Source organism: Aotus nancymaae, unplaced genomic scaffold (genome assembly GCF_030222135.1).
Source record: "Aotus nancymaae isolate 86718 unplaced genomic scaffold, 86718_ANA_hifiasm-v0.15.2.pri h1tg000011l, whole genome shotgun sequence".
Taxonomy (NCBI): Eukaryota; Metazoa; Chordata; class Mammalia; order Primates; family Aotidae; genus Aotus; species Aotus nancymaae.
The window spans coordinates 24,906,393-24,925,229 of record NW_026988422.1 but is presented as its reverse complement, the minus strand read 5'-3'; the positions used below and the strand labels follow the sequence as shown (position 1 = coordinate 24,925,229).

The following is an 18,837-nucleotide window of genomic DNA, read 5'->3' as shown; positions in this document are numbered from 1 at the left end:
AAGTGTGTTAATTCCAGACATTGTCAGCAGTCAGTTTCTTTAAGAACCTTAGTCATTCATCTTTCTGAGAGTAATATTAAAATTGTCTTAGGCAAATGCCATATTCTAATTGGCACTTTACAAGTCCCTCCCCCTTGACCTGTGTACTTACATGCCCTTTCAACTGTTTCCAAATGAGAAGCTACAATCTAAAAGCCTATTTTTAAAGAGAAAACATTTGGAAAATAAAGTTCAATGCCTGAAGAGCTGAAATATTCTGTGTGAATACCAGCCTGGACAGAAGATTTTCACTGAGGAAATGAGAGTTTTGAAGCATTTGGGACCAAAGGAAAAGAATATTTCCTCTCAAACATTTCCAGCTTAAAATATGTGGCGAGGAAACTGGAATTTTCAAAACTGGAAAAAAAAAGAGAAAACATTTTGGCTGATAAGATGCTCCTGAATAAAATATTATCTGAAACAAATGTTTAAGTCAGAAAACACCTGCCAATGTAGATGTGCCCTTCAATAAATATGGTGTCTCCATCCTCGCTTAACATGTTTCTTAGCAATGAAATGTTGGCATTAAAGTTAAACATAAGTGCAGTATAAAAGAGGCATATAGCTATATCTTATGGACATGGTGTTACTACAGCTAGACCAGGGATTTTCAATGTTTTGCAGTTACAACAGTTTTATATTAATAGCGCTTAGTGATTATAATTAAGTAGTAAGATGTTTAATGACAGAGATAAGAGAATAATAATATAACCAGAGTTACATCAGTCTGTTGCTGCTAATTTATATAAAAGTAATAATCTAAATATAAGACTTATGATAGGATAGTAAAGTTTGCAGATAAAGGCCACCAATAATATAATAATATTTTCATTTTGCTTTTTATGGTTTGTTTTCTGGATTATGTGAAACACCTTCAAAATTGTTTTGATATACAAGTGGCAACATATGTATGTTTTGTTTTCTAATGCCTCCTTGAACATCATTAAGACAAATATCATGATAGAATGGAGGTGATAAAATAATTTGGAGATTTGAATGAAAATTTGTTGTTCTTTCATAAACTTACAGATCATATCTCTCCTAAAAGCATACTATTAAATAAAAACCTGTAATTTCCAATAAAAATATCCAATGGATATTACACTTGCAAACTGTGAAACCTGGCAGACACTCATACATACAATGCTAATTTGAAGGAAAATGTAAAATTTCCTGAAACTGGGAAATTGCAATTGTCAAAATAAAGAAAACCAGATGCTACTTTGGTTGGAAGAAAAGTTTCAAAGTATAAGAATAGCTTAATTACTATGACAGTTGTTCTACCATATCCCTCAGGTTGGAATTGGTTGGAGGGAGAAAAATTCTTTCGAATCTACTAAATCTATATATTTATAAACAAAAAGTATAATATGAAGACTCATTTAAATGCTTAATGTAAAAAAAGCAATGTTTTTCTTACATTTTCTTACATTTTCATACATTGAAAATATATGTTTAACATAATAACATGAAGATTATTTTATTCAAGACCTAGCATAATGAAATATTTGATTGAAATACTTTTAAAGCTTTCCACTTGAAACATGCATCTTATTAACTATCAGTTTATCAGATCAACTATTTGATAATATGCACCTGAACTCATCATGCAAGAAGATGAGTTCAGGAATATACCCACCTTCAGTTTAAAAAAAAAAAAGAGAGAGACATAGGGGTGAGGTAAGATTACATGAGAGAATGGGAAGATGGGAAGGAGGGGTAAGCATGGAATTAAGCCTTCCTGAGAATCAAGGTACTAAAATATAGAGTAAAAATCAATCATAGTTTTTAATGAAGGATTCAAAATGGGCCTTTGGTACAAACAGTGACAGTGTAAGATCAGAAAGGAAATAGGTGCTGCACATAGCAGTTCCAAAACTAGTTAATTTAACAGAGTTGACTCAATTTCTGCTTCTTAAGAGATTCCAGAATTCACCTCACTTGCAAAATATTTTTGATTCAGCATGTATAATAATTAATTTTATATAAATTCTTAGCACATAATTGAAAGCTAAGATTATAAGAACTCATTCTAACAACATTCATTGTTCATTATATTACCAAGAGAATCTAATTATTGTGACTCTTTTTAAAGCTTCCATGTGAGCTTGTACCCCAATAACCAAATATACTATGATGATATGCTGTGTTTTTATTTTCTCCTATGTTGTTATAATTTGATATAGTTTACATATTTTTCCTGCCGAAGTCTCATGTTGAATTGTAATCCTCAGTATTGGAGGTGTGGCCTGGTGGGAGGTGATCTGATCATGTGGGTGGATTTCTCATGACTGGTTTAGCACCATCCTCTTGGTGTTGCCCTCACAAGAGTGAGTAAGTGCTCATGATATCTGTTTGTTTAAAATTGTGTGGTACCTCCTTCTCTCATGTGAAATGTTCGTTCCTGCTTCACCTTCTGCCATGAGTGAAAGCTTCCTGAGGACTTCCCGGAAGCAGATGCTACCGCCATGCTTCCTGTATAGCCTGTAGAACCATGAGGCAATTAAACCTCTTTTCTTATAAATTACCATCTTGGGTATTTATTTATAGTAAGGCAAGAACGGCCTAATACATCACTTTATAACTAAAGTATTAGGTATTAAAGTTCTAACAATATCTCAAAACATAACTAAGCTTAAAGCATATAATACATACATTTTAAGAGATATTGGCAGGTTATTTGAATTCAGATGTACAATTTGCATACTCAAGAAAGGATACTGCCAGGTGTGGTGGCTCACGCCTGTAATCCCAGCACTTTGGGAGGCCAAGGGGGGCAGATCACCTGAGGTCAGGAGGTTGAGATCAGTCTGGCCAACATCGTGAAATCCCATCTCTATTAAAAATATAAAAAAATTAGCTGGGCTTGGTGGCACGCACCTCCAGCTACTCAGGAGGCTGAGGCAGAAGAATCACTTGAACCCAGGAGGCAGAGGTTGCAGTGAGCCAAGATGGTGCCATCGCATTCCAGCCTCGGCAAAAAATGCAAACTTCCATCTCAAAAAAAAAAAAAAAAAGAAAGAAACTCAGAAGGTTATACATTGGAATGCCTTGTAATACAAGAGGATATTGAGGATTAAGTGATTTATTTTCAAACAATTTAACATGCAAAATATCTCTCAACATTTTCTAACAGAATCATTTTAAAAAGAAAATATTCATAGGAAGTCATTTCCACTTCCAAATATCATGGAGCAGTTTATAGTAGATTAAAAATAGTCAAATAGACTTTTTAAAAAACCTGAAATAAATAAATTTATGTATTTTATATTATATATAGAGATATGTATGTAAGTGTATTTCTCTCTATATATAAACAAAAAGCAGATGATTATTTATCCAAAGTTAATAGATTTCATCACTGGATGTTGAGCCCTGCTTCATCAACAAAATAATAATAATAAGCTGTAGCTGTAAGCAATTAGGAAAAGCTGGACAACATGCAAAGACACAAGATTGAAGGCAAAGGAGGGCTTCTGAAACAGCCAAGACCTGAGGAGCAAACTTGTGGAGAAAAGGGAGCTATCCATGGCAATTCCAATTTTTTTTAAATACTTCTTTTCCCTTTATGGCATCTGCCAATTCTTGACTTACAGCAAGAAGATGGGAAGGCAGATGAAGGCCAGCTGCTAATAGGGAAGTTTTAGGCAATCTCAAGAGACTAAGCCTGTAATCCCAGCACTTTGGGAGGCCGAGGCAGGTGGATCACGAGGTCAAGAGGTCGAGACCATCCTGGTCAACATGGTGAAACCCTGTCTCTACTAAAAATACAAAAAATTAGCTGGGCATGGTGGTGCGTGCCTGTAATCCCAGCTACTCAGGAGGCTGAGGCAGGAGAATTGCCTGAACCCAGGAGGCAGAGGTCGCGGTGAGCCGAGATCGCGCCATTGCACTCCAGCCCGGGTAACAAGAGCGAAACTCCATTTCAAAAAAAAAAAAAAAAAATTGGAGTTTTGTGCTATCAAAGAGATAGAAATTTGAGAGACCCAGAATCCAAAGAAAAATGAAGAATCAGGCTTTGTAACACTCTACTCTTCAAGGAAGTTACCAGTTAAGCCACATTGAGCAATAGGCTAAGAAGCCACTCGGAAAAAAAAAAAAAAGATAAAAGCAAGACAGAATACTGGCCTTCTCATGGTCCTGTGAGGACTCTCAACTAGGAAATCTAGAAAGCTATACCCTTGAAAACAGGTGAATAAGAGGAATACTAAGACTTACAAAGACAGAAAAACATCTACAGTTAGCTCATTCCATCATTAGATTGATATGTTCCATTCTTTTGCTGCCTGTTAGAAATAATCGTATGAATCCTCTCTGGAATGAGATAACAGACTGGTTCTTACAATCAAACAAAATGTCTGTGATTCAATGAATGGAAAAAAAAACCAAAACGATACAGTCTTATGGAAGAAGGAGTCTCAAAAGAACAAACAGACAATAGAAACAAACCAATAGGTGACACAAATATTAGAGATAACAGACATATAATTTAAGATAAATTAATCAATATCTTCAAGAAATTAAACAAGACAGAGAAATTTACCACACAACTGGAACCTAAACAAAATCAAATAAAAAATATAAATCTAAAAAATACAGTCACTTAAACACATATGTTAAAAGACAAGCTTAATAGTAGTTTGGAAAGAGCTAAAGTAGGGATTACAACACTGGAAGACAGGTCAGTAGAAAATATTGAGACTGAAGCATGTAGAATAAAATGAATGTAAAGTACAGAAAAGAGCATAAGACAATACGTGGGTCATGATAAAAAGGTCTAATATATATGCAACCTTAGTCCTAGAAAAAGAGCAGAGGGAGAATGTGGCAAATGCAATATTGCAGAGACTTTTACCAAGAATTTCTCAATGCTGAAGAAAAACAGCAAGGACAAATTCAGAACATCCTGTGTTCCTGAAGTAGAATAGATATAAAGAAAACTATACAAAGAAAATTATGGTGAGTTTCTTCAGCACAAAACTAGCAAAATTGATAGATATAGAAAAATCTTAAGAGCACCCACAGGGTGAATATATCATTTCTTTCAAAGAAGTGAAAGAGACAATGGAAACCAGAAGGTAATGCCATATCTTTAAAGTGATTAAAGGGGAAAAAAGTAGAATTTTAGACCCAGATAATATGCTCTCCAAAAATGAAAGAAGAATATAAAAACTAAGATTATTAGCAGTAGACCCAGATTAAAGAAAATAGTAAAGCATTTATTTGAGTAAAATAAAAATGAACCCAGAAGCAAATAGAAAAATGCAGAGAGAAGTGAAGAGCAATGAAAATGGTAAATATGCATGTACACCTGAAAGGACATAACATCTACTATATAAAAAGAAATAAAGTACTTTGTGGTTTAAAGTACATCTAGAATTGACCGGGGGCAGTAGCTCATGCCTGCATTCCCAGCACTTTGGGAGGCCAAGGTGGATGGATGACTGGAGGTCAGGCGTTTGAGACCAGCCTGGCCAACACGGCGAAACCCCATCTCTACTAAAAATACAAAAATTATCTGGGCATGGTGGCATGCAGCTGTAGTACCAGCTACTCAGGAGGCTGAGGCAGGAGAATTACTTGAACACAGGAGACGGAGTTTGCAGTGAGCCAAGATCATGCCACTGCACTCCAGCCTGGGTGACAGAGCGAGACTTTGTCTCAAAATAATAATAATAACAAATACAGCTAGAACTAAAATGCATGACAATAGTAATACAAACATCAAGAAATGGATAAATAAAGTATTTAATGGGTTTTGTATTTTCTGAAAATTAGTAAGAGTGCAAATTTAAGATAGATGCTCTGGGGCTGGGTATGGTGGTATGTGCCTGTAGTTCCAGCCACTTTGGAGGCTGAGGTTGAAGGATCATTTGAAACCAAAAGTTTGATACCAGCCTGAGCAACATAGCAAGACTCCATTTCTAAAAAAAAAAAAAAAAAAATTAACTGGGCATGGTGGCTCAAAACTATAATGTCAGCTACTCAGGAGGCTAAAGTGGGAGGATCACTTGAGCCCAAGAGTCTGAGCTCAAGAGTATGATCATGACTCTGCACTTCAACCTGGGTGACAGAGATCCTGTATCAAAAAAAGAAAAAAAAAAAACCCACAAATAAAATAAATCATCTTAAATTAGAGTGTGAGTTACAATCTCATGAAAAATCAATCAAAAATCTGTGAAGTATAATTATCAAACTAGCCAGATATGAGAGTGGATTGATGGAAATATTTAATTAGTTCAAAAGAATGAAACAAAGAACAGAAACATAAAACAAGTAAAACCAATAGAAAATGTAATTGTAGCATGACAAATATAAATTCAAATGTATCAGCAGCTACATTAAATATAAATGGACTAAATACAACGTTGTGAAAACAAAGATGTGAGATTATTGTTGAAAGCCCAACTTTATGCTATAAACACACACACACACACACACACACCCTTAAATACAACAGAGAAGGTGAAAGTAAAGGATGGAAAAACATATCTCAAAAATATGAATCAAAATAAAACTGATGTTGCTACACTAATATCAAACAAGGTAAATATTCAGGCAACCTAATTTTATTAGAGATAAAGGGAGCATATTTTAATGATAAAAGGGTTAGTAAATCAGAAAAATACAGCAGTTTAAAATTCATACATCTATATATCTAATAACATTGCTTCAAAATATATGAAACAAAAGAAATTGATGGAAATAGAAAATGTACAAATCAACAATCATGGTACAAGATTTTTTTTTTTTTTTTTTTTGAGACAAAGTTTCCCTCTTGTTACCCAGGTTGGAGTGCAATGGCGCGATCTCGGCTCACCACAACCTCCGCCTCCTGGGTTCAGGCAATTCTCCTGCCTCAGCCTCCTCAGTAGCTGGGATTACAGGCACGCGCCACCATGCCCAGCTATTTTTTGTATTTTTAGTAGAGGCGGGGTTTCACCATGTTGACCAACATGGTCTCAATCTCTTGACCTCGTGATCCACCCTCCTCGGCCTCCCAAAGTGCTGAGATTACAGGCGTGAGCCACGGTGCCCGGCCAGTACAAGATTTTAACATATTTCTCTAAGTAATAATAAAAGTGGACAAAATATCGGTAAGGATACAGATAATTTTAACAAGAAAGTAAACACTCATGATGTAACTGACTTACTTAGAACATTGTGTTCAAAGTTTATAGGTATTCTTTCAAGTGCATGTGGAGTACATGCTAAAACAGATGATGTTTTGGTCAATGTTGTTATAGGTTCAACACATTTTTGAGAATTAAAATCATAGAGCATTCTCTGATCTTATTGCTGTTGATTAGAAACCGAATTTTTAAATTAGAAAATCCACAGATGTTTCAAAATTAATCAATACACTTCTAGAAATAGGATAAAACTTCCTGATAGTATATATATATATATATATACTTCCTGATAGTATATATAGACGTTTAATCTACATAAAATCTACAATTAGTATCATATGTAAACACAGAAACTTTTCTCCATAAGGTTGGAAAAAGACAGAGATGTCCGTTAATGCTTTTTTGTTCAACACCTAGCCAGAGTTAAGCAAGAAAAATAACTGGAAGATATAAAGATTAGAAAAAAATGAAAAAATTACATTATTGATAGATGATCTAATTCTATGTGTATAAAATTCAAAGGCTTCTACAATAAATCAATTAATATTTATAAATGAGTTTAGCAAGGGAACTGAATGATCAATATTTACAAATCAATTGTGCTTTATATACCACTTACAATTAGAAAGTGAAATTATAAAAAAATACAATTTGCAACAACATCCAAAGAAAGCAAATACCAAAAGAAAAAAAACACTAATAAAATATGCATAAGATCTGCACATGTAAAACCAAAAAACATTATTGAGAGAAATTAAACACTATAAAATCTACAAATGAAAGGATTTACCATGTTTCTGAACAGAATACAATGTGGAAAAGATAGCATTTCTTTCAAAAATGATATCTAGATTCAATCAAAATTCTAGCAGATATTTTTAAATATGGAAATCCACAAGATAATTTTAAAATCCATATGGAAATGTAAAGGGATAAGAATAACCAAGATCATCTTGAAGAAGAACAAATTCAACAGAGATACATTACCAGAAATCAAGACTTAATACAATATATAATAATTAAGACAGTGCATACACAGAGAAAGGAGACAGGGTACACATGGAGAACCTAAAGATAAATCTTCACAAATATGTAGTCACTTGCTTTATGACAAAAGTGAAAATGCCTGAAGAATTTTCTTCTCATTAAACGTTGCTGAGCCAATTGATTACACATAAAGAAAAATATATAAAGGATCTTACCTTTTGGCATACACACAAATCAATTCTAGTGCTTTGTAGATATAAAAATAATAAATGGTAAAAATAGATTTCCAAAAAATAAGCATATATTGTTATGCTTTTGGATAAGTAAAGCCATCTTTAAGAGTACACAAAATACATTAACCATTAAGGAAGATCACATTAAAATTAGGAGATTATATTCATCCAAAGACATCATTAAGAAAGTGAAAAAGGCAAACCATAGACTGGAAAGAGATGTTTGCAAGGCACATGTTTCGAAAGAACACATATCCAGAATATACCAACTACTATACCACCAGAAGAAAAAAGACAAAAGAGAAATGGGCAACAGAGTTGATCAGATATTTCACAAAAGATAATATCCATGGCCAATAAATGTAGGTAAAGTGGTTAAATTTTATTAGTTGTCAAAGGGTGCAAATTAAAATTGCAATGAGACATCACTATATGCCCACCAAAATAGATAAAGTTAAAGAGAACGACAACACCAATCCCTGGTAAGGATATACAGCAACATCAGGTATTGATGGTACAAGCATTAAACAGTACATCCGCTTCAGAAAATTATTTGATCAAATCTGCCAGAGTTGAAGAAACATATACCTTATTACACAGCATTTCCACTCCCAGGAATATATTCAACAGAAATGTGTACTTCTGTGCCCAAAACACATACAAGAAAATTAACAGCAGCTAACAATTAGAGACAGCCCATATCTATCAAAAGTCAGGATTAATGAATTTTAGTATATTCATGTGATGAAATATTCTACAGTAATGGAAATGAATGAACTGCGATTATACAACACAAAATAGGTACAACAAAGTGCATGTGATATGTTACTACTTATATAAAGGTCAGCAACATAAAACTAATTGGAAGATAAAAGAATCAAGACAGTGATAATGACAAAATATGACAAAGGGGGAAGTTCTTATATGCTAATAATGTTCTATTCCTTGAACTTACTATTACACAGATATGTTCATGTTTTAAAAGTATTTAATAATATGTACATTTTTATTTGTGCGTTTTAAATGTCTTATTTCAACAAAAAAACTACTTAACACAAAACAAACTGCAGGACTGATGAAAATATAGTTCAGAAGAAAACTTTTAGCTTCATTTCCTCCTCTTCACTGACTTGTTATACCAGTAAAGATATTGTCCCATAATTTTGAGTTCTATATTGGCTTCATGGAGGCTTTAGTCTTCAATTTTACTTATAGTAAAGAGAGGTTAAGGACATGGGTTCACATATATCACTACAATAATTTCAAATGAAAGGCACTATAAACCACAATAGAACGCTTACATGTCTATTTTTTATATGGTTGTCCTTTTCCCCCCTTAAATCTCTAAGCTATTATATTGAGAACAGTCATGTATTTTTAGTGACAGACATCCGATCAGAGAACTGCATCATTAGGCAATTTCATTGTTATGGGAACATCGTAGTGTGTACTTATAGAAACCTAGATGGTATAACCTGCTACTCACCTGGGCTATATGCCATAGAGTGTTGCTCCTAAACGACAAACATGTGCAGCATGTTTCTGTACTAAATACTATAGGTAACTGTAACACAGCAGTAAGTATGTGTGTATCTAAACATAGGAAGGTACAGGAAACATGCCTATGAAGTGAATAGAGGAAGATATTATCCATCTCACAAGATAAGACAGAATGAACCAAAACCACCACAAAACCCATTTGTAATTTTACTAAAAAGAGGGTGATTGATTGATTCTGCACTTGTTTTATGGCCTTACCAACTCACACCTAATTTCTACTTTGACCTAATCTACTAATCACAGGCTCATCTAGTCATGCTCAGAGACTAGTTTCTAGCATCTTATTCAGTGAAGAATTCTATGAATGTTTGTTTGAAAGACAAAATGCTATGGACAGCTGTCCACACTTCTCTCCAGAGTTGTTTTTCAAGCCTCCTTCATTTCTCCTAATCACATCAAGTGGACCGAATGACATGCTAATCAGCATTCAACACCTTACATACTTATATCTGTAGCTTTACTCTCTCTCACTAGGAGAGTACCTTTCTTTTTTCTAAAGAGAGAGGATATGTCCTGCTTCCTGATTCAGAATTCTTACAGCTGAATCAGTGAAAAAGAGAAGTGAACTACTTCTTGTTCTTCAAGGAACTGACGATTGTTACATTCATACTGAATTGCCATGCAATGCAAGAAAAACTAGTAACAACTATTCAAAAATCTAGGGGTATCCTGATAACAGTAACCTCAGCCTCCCCTGAACAGAAAAGCTGAGGCATTTCTGAAATGATTAATGGGACCAATTTGCCTTGTCTCAAGACACTGATGTAGTCTCTCTGATTATGTTACACTAAACTGAGAATTGACTTCTCTAAAGGGTAGTTTCAGGAGTGATCTGCATCTATGATTCTGTCTTATAAAATTCTACAGGTTTTCTTTAAAAGGTTATTAATTCTTTGGCTCCAAGAAGGGAAATTCTCATTTTCTAACATATCTATAAACCACATCATTAGTACAATCATCTATTTCTCCCCAATTTTAGGTACCAAAACTGGGGAAAAATAGAGCAACATGGTGCTCTATTACATCTAAATTAAATCACATTTCCATTAAGGAAATGAAATTCAGTTCAATGTAATGGCTGTCATGAAATCTAGGCCGGGAAGTGTAATCAAACTTACTTTTCCTAATTTTAAGTCCAACATGTTCATCCCAGTGTTTTCTAAATTATATGATATTAACAAGAATATCAGTTGTGACACAGGAATTACAAATGAGATTGTGCAAGCTCAGAGCTTGAGAACTTTGACCACCTGGTCTTCTTGGTTTGTTTCACTTCTATACCTCCCTACCATCCATCCTGCATGCCCCCTAAGAAAATGTCCTTAAGACTCATGTTACTGATATTCTAAGAAAAGCATAATCTTCTGCTATACTTTCAGAATTGAGTTCAAATTTCACAGCGGAAGATCATGGTGAACTAACTTCTCTCATTATCTCATCTTTGCCTATCATGGTTGTCCTTGTTTCCATTATCTAGTTTTGGCTCTACCAACGATTTCACTCAACTGGAAGAAATATTGAGGAAAATATTCAAAGATATTAGATGTGTTTAATTAGGATTCCACATGCATCTATTATTTTAGATGATAAATAAAATGCTTTGTGAGGCCTAATCTAAAGTTTGAATGGAATTTCTAAGTTAGTCTGTTTGGGTTATTATGGGAGTTCAATGTTGTGGAAAATATTACAAATTCTGTTTTGCCTCTATAAAGAAAGATCGGATCTTGAAATGAATGAATAGATCTTCCAGAATTTAACTTCTTAGACCTTCAACTTTTACTCATAAAATCCATTGTTATAAATAATATACATGAACAATCAAACAGCACTATAGTCTTTCATCCCAGAATTTATTTCAAGCATGTCATTGTTAATAGAAATACCCTTATATACTCAAAATACTTTTTGAAGGAATCTCATAACCAACCTGAAGAAGGAATGAATTATTTACTAGTATCTTTCCCTTGAGATTTTAAAAATGACCTTTGAAAGATATTTCAAAGTCATCCAAGACCAATATATGAGAAATAACTAGACGTAAATTGATTTCTGTCACCCAAATTCTTTTTGTACTTAAAATAACTTCTCACTCACCTACATATCAAGGTTTTCCTCATGTTGTGGATCTTGAATATTTATTTTCATTTAAAAATTTTAAAGGAATAATGTTGCAAATTGTAAGAAGCATAAATTCTTTAGGTATTTGAAATTGAAAAGAGTTGAGAAGAGTTGCTTTTAGAAAGAGCAAAGAGGACAAGTGAAAAATTTAAAAATGGAATGAATGGAATTTAAAAATGCAAATGAGTGAATCATATTTTTCAGAGAAGCCAGATGTCCACTTACTTCCATGTTACAAATCAGTCTAAGGACTTATTTGTAAGGAAAGGTTTACACAATAAAAACAAAATGATGTATTTAGAAAAACAGTCTATTGATCCATCTGGTTTCAATGTCTATATAAGAAAGAAGGAAAAAGATGGCATTTTGTTTAACGTTACCTCAATTATCAAGATCAGAGTTACTGAATCTTCCTTCAAGAAGATCGCGAACAGGCACTACTTTGTATGCAAAATTTCTTTGTGTGTACTTCATAAACATTTTCTATAAAGAAGGACCATAGCGTTGATAAAGAATCATATTTTCAAAAGGCTTTAAGAATTACTGGTCCTCTAGCCCAAATATCTACATTATGAGATCGCATTCTTTTCACCTTTTTTTTTAGATAGATACTACCTAAAGACACAAGTATGGTGTTTTTGAAAAAGTCAAACATCCTGCAAGTAAAACCTTTTTCTTGTAATAGTTCAACCTGGTGAGTGGATCACAGATTAATACCCTTTGGAAATGAGAAGAAGGAGTAGAAATGACAAAGTACTTAATTATAAATTATTGCTATAAGGATAATCATTTATCCGCATAAATGATCATATAAAAAGCCACATACACCAGGCAAAAAGAAATCTTAAAATTTTTATAATACTTTAAAATATTTTTACAATTATATGGCTAATGGCTTTAGCATTTGCATTGACAAATACTCAAATCAGTTACCCATATTTGTTCCAGTTCAGTCAAGTAAATAAATACACAAATAAGCAGAATAGAGATATTTACTGCTAACCATGCAAACATCATTTTGAGTCACTGAATTACAGAATTTAACAGTATCATATCACTTGAAAATTTGTGAATGAGAGGGGCTTAAGAGAAAAAAAGTATGCATCCCCAGGGTTCTTCAAACTGTTCAAAGTTGGCCAGAATGTATACTACAGATTCTATTCCTTGTATTTTTTTATTTAAATGTTCTGTTAGAAATTTCTATTTCAAATTTCTTAACGTATTATCATTACCATGATTTCGCTATTCTATTTTTTAAAAGGTTTACGTAGCAGAGAAGAAATGGAGAATTATCAATTACTGAGAAAATGTGGGTTGAAGACAGCCAACACTTATTAATGAGGCTCTCTCACACCCACACACATATAATCCACCAGGAACTGTTATCTCATCAAAATTAAGTATATATTGCAGCTCATATGACTAGATTTAGTTCAACTTTTGCTTTATATCAATAGACTTTGTCTAACTAAATAAAAATTTTAAATAAGAAGGCTAGATAATGCTCCTTGCCTGATGTAGTATTTAAAAAATCTTTTTTTTTTTTTTTGAGTTGAGATATTAGAACAGTCCTTTTTGACATTTTTACTAATACACAATTTATTAGAATCAGGGAAATTTACAAATTTAATAAATGACCAATCTGGGTAGTGTTTCATTTCTAAGGTTTCAGAGTAGTTATGGAAGCTAAGTAAAAGAAGAAACCCACTTTTCACTTAATTAGTAACTAGGACAGTCATTTCATACAGGAAGCAGGAGCTCAGTAAATGCTTCTCTCAATGGAATGATAATATTTATTCATACTGTATACAAGAAACAGTGATTCTTTGATCCTTTATTAGATCTTGTTGGTAAGGATATAATCTTATTTGGCCAGGAAATAAACTAGAAAGCTTTATTTGGACCTGTTATTTTCTGAAATCGCCAAACCATGTCATAGGACTTGGGCTTGTAATAGAGGATCATCTAAATCATTGCTTCCCACAATGGGTCTGTGGAGAACAGAATAAGCATCACCTTTGAGCTGGTTTGAAATGCAAATACTCCCACCCACCTGAGGCCTACTGAAGTATCTTCAATATAACAAGATTGAGGGGATTTGTACAGACTAAATATCAGAAGCACTCGTCTAGATAAGTGATTCTTAAAGTGTGTTTCTTAACCAACAGCATCAGTATCATCTATGAATCTGTAAAAATTGAAAATTAATCGGTCCTGCCCCAGGCTTACTACTTTAACAAGTTCTTCAGGTAGTTCTTAAGCACATTATAGTTTGAGAATCACTGACCTAGATCATTAAATTCTGATTTCGTTTCAAATATTTTCTGTGCACCAAGCTCTCCTGCTACCTGCTTCTTGTTCACACCTGCTAGAAAAAGAATCCTTCTAACAAATTGAATAATAGGAAAAAAAAATGTTTGAGTATTTAGCTATTCTTGGAAAGCCTTAGAATTACTCAACTATTTAAAATAATTTGAGTAGCGCTTGGGCTTATTAATATTCCATTATCTTCTCTGTTATGTCTTAAAAATATAATAATTTACATATATTTACTTTACTTTTTCATACACATACACATGGTGACATATTATTCTTTAAATGGTGGTATTGATTGAGTGGAAAGTAGTCATGATATTAACCACAACTCTGTATTTAGTATTTTTTTGCCCTTCCCTCCCCATATAATGTCAAAGATGACAAGAAAGCAAGCCAATACCAAAAGAAACTGGTAGAAGCAGAACTTTACAATAATGTGCATTTTTGTAGCCATGAAAAATATTTAAGCTAAAGATCGTCTAAAAAACATCAATTAATTTAAGCCTTCCTGTGGCAATCTCAATCTATTGACAAGAGTTTGAAGTGGCCCCATCTTCATTGTCAATCTAGTTCAGCGATCATCTCCTGTATGGAGCCTTCTAGCCTCTTTGAGGCAAGTTAGAAGCAACTCCTCCAACTTCCCACAAAAATGTTGGCACAATTTTTATGATAGCCCCTGCTGTGTTGTGTTGTTGCTTTTGTTGTATATCTTCATTCACCAAATGATCAGTATTTTGAAGGTTTGAAATTTCATCTTAGTGTTTTCTGAATTGCTGACAGACAGCATAGACATGCCCTTTAGTTTACTATTAATTACTGAATACTCAGTAATTATTTTTGAGTAAACAAATGAGTAAACGAATGAAATCATCCTAGTAAATATAGTATATCTTCTTGGAGAATAAGAGCTCAAATAACAATGAAAAAAATCGGGTATCAGCAATAATCTTGCATCACTTGTTATGTTAACAGTGTTAGAATATCCTTTGTCTTGTACCCATGTAGGCACTTTTGACAACTATAGCTGTGACTCAGAATCATCCAATATTAGTATTTCAAAAGACTTGAAGTATAATCAAATGGATGCTATGAATTTTTGCTAATTAAGCAATACAAAGCCCTAATTAAATGACTTGCTCAAATTTGTATAACATGTTATTGAAAAACAGAGAAATTTCCTCTTTGTTTTCCCATTGTCCAACACTGCCACTTGAAAGATTGTGAAATAACTTAATTTACCAATTATTTGCCTCCCACACTTAAATAACTATGAAAATTATGTTGTATTTCACCCAGTGTTTTATATCTGTAAAAAGAAATTGTCCTTCTCCATCATTACTATCCTGCTCCATCTTACTATTTAGAATGGACTTGTTCCTTGTCTGTTTCAAGGTATCTTTGAGAAATTTCAAGGCCCCATTTCACTTTATAAAGCCCCTTCCTCTCTCAGTACCCATGCCTAAATCACCTTAGTGTTAAAGAAGTTGTGCACACATGCCAAGAAGGGAACAGACAACTTAACACTGCCGGGGAGGATTTCCTTTCAATGCTTTGGTCTCGGGCAAGCATGTATAATGTCGGATGACCACTTGCTCCAGACTACTCAGCCTATTGTAGAGTGGCTTCCTTTTCTTGTATATAGAATGAAGAGATCAGGCTTCAAATCTGTGAGGTGGAGCATCAGAAATTTACCATATAAAAAATCCCAAAGTTCTCTGGAGCCGGAGAATCAACATCATTAGCAGTGCCATGTCTTACCCAACAATTACCTCCTTCCACATTTTAGTTTTCCAAACATATTTTAGTTGCAGAAGGCTAGTAAAATGCCATGTTTGAAGAAATGTAGATAAATAGGAAAACAAGAAAAAGAGAAATGTGGTCACAGTAAAGAAAATAATGAATACAAACTCATCTTTATGCATATAATCAGTCATTAATTTGATTATACACTTATTCTTTTGGCTTCCTAGACCTTCTTAGTGGTAATGTTTATATAATTCTTTTGCACAAGTGATAAAATTAGTTCAAGAAACAGTATCCCTGGGACTGGAAAAGTATTTCAGGTTAAATATATTCAAAGTGTTTCTCATTGAGCCAAAGGTAATGCAGTGTGTGTGTGTGTGTGTGTGTGTGTGTGTGTGTGTGCGCGCGCGCGCGCGCCTAAAAACCCTGTGCTAGAAACTAAAAACATGATTTTGAGATATTGAAAGGCAAACTATATTTCTGTATGTCTTTCTCCAACTACACATACTGCAAAATGATTGCATAGATGTAATGTCAAAGTCATAATAGTTTCTTAAAGACGTGGAAGGAGATATTTTAAAAATGAGTATTGAAAGATGCCCTAAACTTCAGTGACAGCAAATATTGATTTATAGCAAATTCTCCAGCAGAACAAATCTGAAACAAACAGAGATTAATTTTAGAACATAATTGGTTAAAATATCTAATTATTTCAGATCATAGAAAATATAATTTCTAAAATAAGAAATCTAGACTATATGAACTTGTAAGTCTTTGATTCCACAAATGTGTTAATGAGTACTCAGGTTCTTACCTAAAATGAAACAATGACACTGGAATTTAAGAGGAAAACAAGTATCTGTAATATTGTGAATGACATCCCTGTAATATCAGACTTTTTGGGAGAGATTTAAATACTGATACTCATTTATTTTGCTGATCCAAAAATACTGTTAGCCATACCTATGTTCAATTAGAAGGAAAAACTGGAGACGCTTAATAATTGACTTAAAAGCTCTATGTGCTAAATTTAATTCAGGCTTAATTTGTGAACAGAAATCTTTTAATGTATATTTGGTTGAGGATATACAATCTACTCACCAATGATGAATGACTTGGAATATAAGGAGGAGCATAAACCAGCTGTGAGTTTTTATACTAAAATATAGATAATTAAATTTATTTTCATCTATGATTTTATGGTGATATTATAATCTGTCTTAACAACAGCACATGCTTTTTTACTATTTTGTAAATTCTCAATCCCCTCCTCCAAAAAATTAGATGCCAGAAGTTCTTACACCGTCAAAACCCTCCAACATGAAATTTATAATCAAGAATTCGGCCCAGAAACACATCTAAATTCTGTTAAAAAAAAAAAAAAATCTCCTCCCTTAAATGTTCTCACATATCAAATCACTGTATTCATCCCTATGTATTATTCGTACCATGAAAAGTACCCATGTGCTTTAGAAAAGGCTTTTAGTCTTGCAAAATTATTAATATGTCTATCTGAAAAATCAATGGTAGTTTTGGTGACATAATTACTCTAATTCTCAAAAGCCAGGCATTTGTAAATGTGGAGCTATGTCTTTTTCTGGTGGTAAAGTTCAGGATTTCCTAATTGGTACAATCAGAGAGCACTGGTTTCAAGGCTGCTGCAGCAATATACTTACCTAAATTGAAGCGCAAGCTAAATCCATAGTGAGAAGCACTCATTTACTTGTAAAAACTGAGAAATTATACTGCCGAGTAATCAGTTTGCATAGGCAGTGGTTCATAGACGTGTCTCTGCTCCATCCATGCACTAAAAAGCCATGTAGGGTCTCACTTCTTCACCCTCCAAAGGACAAGTCACAAATCACAGAGAAGGGAGTCAGAAAATACAGAAGCCCTATCTTCAGCCCACATACCATTTATAACAGTAAAATTAGAATTATGTCAGTATAATGGTAGAGCACTGAAATAAAGACTTTTCATTTGAGAGTAAAGAAATATAGAGACATAATGAAAATAAAGACTGAAAGCCAGTGTTAGCATTCCGACTTCAAAGTTCATGAAGTAGTCTGTAAATAGCATGCACTTTTTAACAAGCACGTTCTATAGCTTTCAAAAATAATACTATATAGAAGGTATGTTGCATTTATTTAGTTATTGCTTACAACAGAATAGACATCTGCCATTTATTTATTTTGCTACCTATAACCAGGAACCTATGGTAACCCTACCCCCCACTGTATATGTATTATTAAGAATTTTGTAAGGATACCGTAGCTGTATTTACATATATACAACTTGAGGTGCATGAAAAAAGCAAGTAATCAGGAACTTCAATCTGGTGTCTTAAGAATCGTCCTGTATTCTTATTATCCTGCGATTGTGCTCAGAGCTAGAGAATTTAAAATGAAAAAAAAAAAAAAAAAGAAACACCTAATACTAGCAATCATCATTTTTCCTGTAATCAAGTCCATACTTCTTTTCATATTCTTTCACTGGATTGCTTTTCTCTGTTTATTGTTGTTGCTAAACAAGGTGAGAGTTTAGGTGACATTTTTCAATGATGACTTCTTTTGCAATAACAAAATGCTTAAATGTAGTCTCTCTTTTCCTCCTGCTATGTGCTATCAAATTCATCTTTGTATGGGAGGCACAAACTAAAATGAGTAAATTGCCTTTAGTAGGTAGGACTCTTTTCCTGACACTAGGAA

At 33.5% G+C, this 18,837-nt stretch overlaps 1 long non-coding RNA gene across 1 annotated transcript in view; it reads right to left on the bottom strand.

The window, feature by feature from the left end:
- LOC105728034 (uncharacterized) overlaps positions 1-17,961 on the bottom strand; it is a 34,706-nt gene extending 16,745 nt beyond the window's left edge. Inside the window, exon 1 of the long non-coding RNA XR_010341946.1 lies at positions 17,806-17,961. This is a non-coding gene — a long non-coding RNA (uncharacterized LOC105728034). The remainder of the gene's footprint in view (positions 1-17,805) is intronic.
- Positions 17,962-18,837: the final 876 nt, after the last annotated feature.